Source organism: Pinus tabuliformis, chromosome Q (assembly GCF_031772625.1).
Source record: "Pinus tabuliformis cultivar Carrire ecotype Pingquan chromosome Q, CPIR1, whole genome shotgun sequence".
Taxonomy (NCBI): Eukaryota; Viridiplantae; Streptophyta; class Pinopsida; order Pinales; family Pinaceae; genus Pinus; species Pinus tabuliformis.
The window spans coordinates 1362675292-1362683202 of record NC_142296.1 but is presented as its reverse complement, the minus strand read 5'-3'; positions in this window follow the sequence as shown (position 1 = coordinate 1362683202).

The window sequence follows — 7911 nt, the reverse complement described above, 5'->3', positions numbered from 1 at the left end:
TCTCCTGAATAAATACCATGTCTGGTTTTTCTTCTTTAATTCTGTTACTCGGATTCCTTTGTTTCCTTCTACTACCTAAACCTCTAATGTTCCATGTTGTAAGCTTCATTAAGAAAGGTTAGTAAAGGAATAGCTGGTAAGATCTTTCATCTTACCTAAGTTAATCAGTAGTTTTCCACATTCATTTAGCAGTTCATTCTGTCTTTTCCTTCCTCTTTTCCTTCTTGAGTTCTTTGGAGATTGTGCCTATGAGTTCTCCATAGTTTTGACCCCACTTTGCTCCTGGCTTTCGTGGTTTCTCTTGACACCAGTTCCCTTCGATTGTGCCCTCCATAGAAAGAGTTGTTGAACTCTATCATAGTATTATTTTGGCAAGGAGTCCACTCCTTTGTTCCTGCCTCACTTGGAGTCATCTCATAGTCTTTATTGATCTCCATGCAGCTTGGTAGATCCTCCTTCTGCTGGTTGTTTACTATGATATCCTCCATTTCAGCTTCCGTTTCCTGCTCCTTGGATGCGTTCTCCCTGTCCTGGACTGTCTCTACGTTCTCCTCTACTTCCTCTAGGAATTTTGAACTATTGTGTCTTGTATTTCTATCTTCACTGCTTTTCTTGTGTGGTCGTTTACCCCCATTTCCTTTGGCCCCAACCTTGGTGAAACCCTCGGTGATCTCTATCCAAAGGTGTTTTCCCATTGAATTCCACATTGTTTCTTGGGCAGTCTCTAAACAGATGGTCGTGTTCATGACATTTGCGGCACTTGAAAGGTATGTGCTCATAGTTCACCGTTTGCACCCAATCTTCATCGTATACCTCTAAAATTATTGCTTCCGGAAGGGCTCCAGATAGATCCATTTCCACACATATTCGGGCAAAGGAGGTATATTTACCTTTGAGAGTTGCCTCTGATATCTTCAGAAAATGCCCCAGCTTGTTGCCTATGGTTTTCAAAGATTCTGGGAGCCAGTAATCCAGAGGTAGTGAATATAGTCTGATCCAAACTGGTATAGATGTAAATGTTTCACATTCCGGGACAAAGTTCATCATCCATGGTCGCATGTAGAGTCCTGCCGCAGCATAGAAATAAGGCCCCCCTTCAAACACTGTCTTTTTCCTCTAGGTTCGCGAACACCACTGTGAAGAAGCCCTTAGAACCCAGATGTAAATGTATTTCTCCCTTTGGCTTCCAATGGCTCCTAATCCAGATGTGTAAAGCCCTCTCCATTGGCCATAACCCCATGAACTTGCAGATGATCGCATGTTCTTTCATATGGTCCTTGTGCGCTTGAATCGCAGGATCACTCAATACGACCCAGGGAATGATGCTCGATTTGGGTTTGCAAACTCCCGTAGTTCTTGTGGAAGTTGTTTTTCCACTGTCGCCTCCCTTCTCCTTTTCTTTACTTGTTTCCTGTTGATTCCCTTCCTGATCCTGGGATTCGTTTCTTCCAACTGTCTCCTTGCCTCTTGCTTCTGAAATCTTTCCCGATGGTTTTTTGAAATGCTTCCCTCCTGCTTCCTTGCCTCCTTCTGTGACTACCTGACTGTAGGAGGGAGCGGCGCTCCCCCCTGCACGTCCCGCCATGGAACCCTAATGCAAAACCCTAGCGTCAACTTCGATCCTCGTTCAAGTTGTAGACCTCCACATCAAACCATAATTGTGGAACTCAATATTAATATTGACTTTTAATTATGTCGACAGATTTGTTTATTTTGAAATAAGTTTTTACAATTTAATTTAATTATTAATAATTCATAGTTGGATGGTGCAGATTTAATATTACGGAATATTCATAGAATATTTTTAGTAGTAATCACAGGTAGAGGGTTGAGATTTATTTAAAGGTAGTTCTGCCCTTTTTTCCTTTCAATTAAATTAAAACAAATTTTGTTAAGAATTTATGGAAGAGAATAATGTCGAGGATTAAGTTTGGCAAACAATTCAGGTTGACACTCCACCAATCATCACGGACTAGAAAGCTGAGAAATGTTTGAGCGAGTGTTGAAGAGTCCTTAAATAGAGAAGGTTGCTAAGTAGTTGTTAGAGGATATTAATAAAATAATCAAGAGCCTATATCAAAGGTCCGTATTTAGAAAATAAAGTATTATATAAATTAATAAGGGGGCTTAAAGATTAAGATTCAGAAATGAGGAGCGATAAAGCGAATTTAATGTATATTGGAGAATAAGAGGTCAAATTAACAAACTAAGAGAGAATAATCAACACACGCACACACACATATTCGAAGATGAATGGGAATAATTATAAGGCGCAAAGATTTAATAAATGAATGAAAGGGATGGAAGTAGGGAAGGAGGGGCTTGAAGGAAAGTGGGGGGAACACACACACACAAATGCACGTGCTTCAAATGTTTTTTTGTTCTTAGGTACATTTTGGAAAAAAATTGCATATAGATATAGAATACTAGTATCGACTGAAATAAGGACTGGGGCTCTATGGTTTCAGTTTTCATGGAGAAGCTTACAACTCTCATCCTTCATCCTCAGTTCAACCAATTTGCACTCTTGCATTCTCTTTTTATTATACAAATATATTGTTTCAGTGATATATATATATATATATATATATATATATATATATATATATATATGTGATGTGTAATTCAATTTATGTTCAATGAACTTGTAATATTTGAAAAAAAAAAAATATTAATAACAATAAAATATTTTAATGTTCATATTAAATAATAGAATTTTATATCAACTTTATATAGAGAAAAATAAAGTAATCTAGATTTTAAAAATTCTTATATTTTTACTTTTCATTGTGAGAGAGATGTGCACTTTATTCCATTCTTAATATGGAGTTGATATGTAATATTTAAATCCCCGATGGGGGTGTCATTTATTGATTTCTTGGAAGGTGAAATGGGGAGGGACATCTGTCGTTTATTGCTCATGGCATGGTACGAGGATGGAGGGTGGGCTTGGGCCTTACACCTGACGTCCTTACGTTTTAAATGCATGTGCATGAGGTGGTGAACAAAAGTTATGTGTCCCAGTGGAGGTGAAGTGCACCACCCACCCCCACGCATTGGCATTGGTGATCATTTTGTCTGGTTATCTTATGGCTATATGTGGAGCCTTGTTGTTCTTTTGGACAAGGCGCCTTGAAGTTTTCATTATGTCTGGTGTTAAAATATTGTTTCTCTTTCATGTTGATTGGGTGTCAGCGCTTTGTTCCCTCTTCCATTGGTTATCTGCGTGTTTGGTACTGCCTTTGGGTTCGTGAGATGGAATATGCATTGGACATGCTCGAGTTTTTACGAACTGCTTATTTTGTTCTATGGCTATCTGGATCTACGGATCTCTCTGTTGGTAATATCTTCATTTTGATGTCTGGTACCAGGATTATCAGCAAGAGGTTTGACATTGGTAGTTCTATGGCTTTATGGGTTGTTTCCCTTAGCTCTATGTTGTTCTTGGTTGGTAATGGTGGCGACTCTGATGTTTTGTTAGCACTGTCTTTCCATTATGCTCTTCTTTGTTAATGTCGATGATACTTTTATGTGTATTGATCTCTCTTTATGGCCATATTTAGGTTGGTTCTCCTCATGTATTTATGTTTACCACAATGAAATATAATGTTTTTTATTTTAAAAAAAAGATACGTAATATTTAAAAAATATTAATAATGAAAAAAAGTTTCATGTGGATTATAAATCAAATATTTCAATATGCATGTTGAGTAAAAGATTTTACTATCAAATATAGAGAGAGAGAGAGAAAGAGCGAGAGAGTAATAGATTTTTTTAATTCAAGGTATGAAGGAGATTTAATATGGACCTGACATATAACAATTTAAAAAAAGTTTTTATATATATAATATAGAGAGAGAAAGAGCGAGAATAATAGAATTTTTTAATTCAAGGTATGAAGGAGATTTTAAAAAATGTGTGTATGTGTGTGTGTGTGTGTATATATATATATATATAGAGAGAGAGAGAGATGTTTCTACTTCCTAATAGAATGAGACATGTATTAACATTTTAATGTAGAGAATGTCAAATATTAATAAAATATTTCAATCTCAACGATGTATATATTATATAAAACAAAAGAAAATAAAAAATTGCCTATTGTTAAAACATTTTATTAATGTGTTAGGCAAAATCAACATAGAATCATCTTAACTCTAGATCCACCAAAATCTACCAAAAACTAAAAAAATTAAACCTCTAGAAGTGCAAATCATTTCTTCGTTTTTTGAGAAATTCAACCTCATTTGTACTTATAAATCCAAAAATTAATTAAACCTGACAAAAAAATATTAAACAAAATTAAAAAATAACATAATAATAATTAAAAAACAAAAAAAATATGTATTTTTGAATATTAAATAAAATTTAAATAAAACTCCTTTACCACTCAAAAGAATGATGGATCACTTCCCTCGAGAAGGGATGACTTCCATCTATATAACCACATCTAAAGTTAAGAGTTTGATGCCCATCATAAACGGTGGGGAAATCAAATTAGAGAATATTATAGGTGGGAGACGACTCCATATTTTATTTTTAATTATTTGTTCTTGTTCATATTTTTTCTTTGGGATTATTTTTATTATTTTTAAAGAAATATGGAGGGTTGTATTAATAACGACCAGATTATGGGCCAGAACCTTTACCATAGCATTTTAATATTTGACTATATAAATATATATTTGTTCATGTAAACAATATGACAATTCCAGAGTTGTAGTTTATGTTTATATAAAAAATATTTTTACTAAGAATACAACAAAAAAATCAAACGATAAGGTAATATAGGTAAGATAATATAAGACATTATAGAGATTAATAAAATTTACATTAATCCCAATCATTAGTTCCGACCATTGACAAGGGAGTCAGCTCCCCGTGGACGACATGATTTATTTTTCTCAGGAGTAACGTTAAAACCAATGTCTCTCGAGCCAAACTGAGCACTTCTTGATATGATATTTTCTAGTGACGAGACCTGAGCACCAAGAAAGAAGACCTCACACAAACCATTTATGGAATGCTCCATATTGCTTAAGTGGTGGAGCAACTTGGCTTCTAAGAGAAGTTGAAAGCACTGTCGTTGTGTTTCCACCATATCATCTTTCCTTTTCCTAGCTTCCAACAAAGCTTTGGACGAATCCAGAATCCTATGAAGTAGCAAAGTGTCATTATCATGTTCCCGAATAAACGAAGGCTCGACCATGTCCAAAGGGAACCGTTGAATGCAAGCAAATAATGCACCAACAAAGTTGAGTTGTTCTCCAAAACCAGTGAAGAGTATCAACTCATAGATGTTTGAGGAACCATTAAATAAACTACATTAGTACTCTACTACTAGCCAAACTGAAGAATAAGATCCATAGCCAGACCAAAATCCTCTAGAGGACGTTAGGAACACTGATGATCGGAGTTGCAGGACGACAACATTAAATCCAACCCTCTACACAATGAATATATCGTCATTTTTGTAGTGGTATCCACCAACTCCATCCACATGTGAAGTAATATAAGTACCTCCCTAAACATAGAAGAGTTATGGACGCGAGCCACTTGTGAAGTGTGTGCCACCGAGGAATTTTTTTTAAAATTCGTGGCCAAAATTGAAGTATTGTCAAACCACATCACCCTTCCATCTCTTTAATCGCACCAAGATCAAGGCAAATGCCCTCAACCCGAGGTGGATATGAATATACATACATATGAATAACATTTAAACATCTCGAGGCTCTGAACATAATTAAGGGAATGGGGCATAGTTGATTATACTTTGATTTATCTATATTTTGCCTTGTCCAAAGATAGATCCCTTTTTTGTCAACACATACACCATAGAATTTAAATGCATATACACATGAAAATGCTTCAACCAATCAAACTAAGAGACGATTAGGGAAATTCTTTGTAGAATGAGAGGCTAGTCTGAGCACAAAGCTTTTTTAACCTTAATAACTTGCTAGATAACAGGCATTGAGTCACCGAAACCCAACTGACTATAAAATTTATTTGCAAGAGCTAGTTCCAAACCTTTCCACAAAATGAGGAACTTAACTTGATTTTTTGTTGCAATACGAAGACCCCAAGCAAATTGAAACTCTACTTTTTCATCAAGCCTAAATAAAGCCCCTCTTGCTTCTACCTTCCATTAAAAATTTGTTTTTTTAATTAAGTGTTTTTTAAAATTTTATTTTAAATATATTTTAAACTTTTTTATTAATTTTTATTTTTTGAATATGTTTATTAATTAATTTAAATATATATATATATATATATATTTCTTTAAAATTTTAATTAAAAAAAAAAATCTCATTTCAAAAAAGCAAATGGTATGAAAAAAGTTTTTAAAAACCATTTTGAAAGATGAAGAAACCCGATTTAATCTTTAATTAAAAATGTTCACTTTTCTTCTTATTTTTAAAATTTATTTTTCTTCATAGTTTTACAATTTAAGAGAATAAAAGAAAATGTGTTGTGGATGGCATCATATTTTGATTCTAAGTGTTCATTTTGAGGTTTTGGTTCACATTGAGGTTTTGGTTCACATCGTTCTAGTGTGTGAGATGGTTTGTAATTTTAATTTTAAAATTGAAAAATGGTATTAATATTAACAAACAAAAAAATTTAAGTTTTTTATTTGCAATAGTATAGTTATCAAGACCATGATTTCAAATAAATTGTAATTTTAAATTCTACAAAATGGAATAAGATTAAGAGTATTATTTTTTGTTATCGAATCAATTTTATTATTTTTAATAATATATATATATATATATATATACAGGAACGGTTATGGAGCTTTTATATTAATCTTGGGCAAAATGCCAAAATCTGATTACATTATGAGCTTCTTTGTCCTGATGCATTTCTTCGCTAAGAATGTAGCTGAAGCTTACAAGTTTCTTCCTTGGATAGACCCCCGCTGAGCTAATTTCAAAGATTTTCCCCCACTTGAAAATACAAACAAATTGATTTAGTAATAGACAGTAGAACATGGCAGCAGTCTAATTATGGAATGGGTTCCCATGATTCTTCTTCCTCTTTCAGCTTGGTCCCGACAGAGAGAAGGACAGCTTTATTGGCTTCGATGTCTGCCTTTTTATTGTGGATTCTCAACACGTGGTAGTACTTCAAGTCCTGAAAGTTGTTTTCCAAACCTTTGATCCTGGTGATCAGCCTTGCTAGATTGAGGTCCGGTACTGGAATGTTGGAGACCATTGCATTTATAATGACTTGAGAGTCGCCTATGACAAATGCTTCATTTATGCCTAGTTCTTTAAGGGTCTTGAGTCCTTGGAAGAGGGCCAAGGCCTCAGCTTGAATGCTGGTAGTGTAGCCTAGTCCCCAAGCGTAGGAGTGAATTTTTTCCCCGGTTTGATTTAGAACAACACCTCCTGCACCAGCTTTGCCCGGATTTCCCTTTGTTGCTCCATCAAAGAAAAGGAAGTGCCTTGCTTGCGATTTAAGCCACTCTTGGAAGTCATTCTCGGGTTTTCTTATTTGCCATTCTTTGATAGTGGGGGCTTTTTTGACTGCTGGATGAAATTGAAGTTCTAGCGTTGATCCCCATGCTATATCCTGCTGTCTGAGGTTGGAGTCGTCTTTTATATCAATCAAGCACTCCTTTATGTGACTTTTAATCTTGATTTCTAAGACTTTGTGACTCTGTTTTGTGTTTCTAAAAATTCTTTTATTACGCTCTATCCATAACTGCCAACAGATAATTTTTGGGAGGACAGCCCATGTTGCTTTGATAATCAGATTTTTAGGAGGAGGACCTGGAAATCTGTTTGACCATTCAGAGAAAAGTTCAGAAGTGGAGCAAGGAACAGTGAAGTTAGGATCCAGATCATGAGTAAAATAGGACCAGATCTGCCTGGAGAAGCTGCAATCTAGAATTAGGTGGACTGT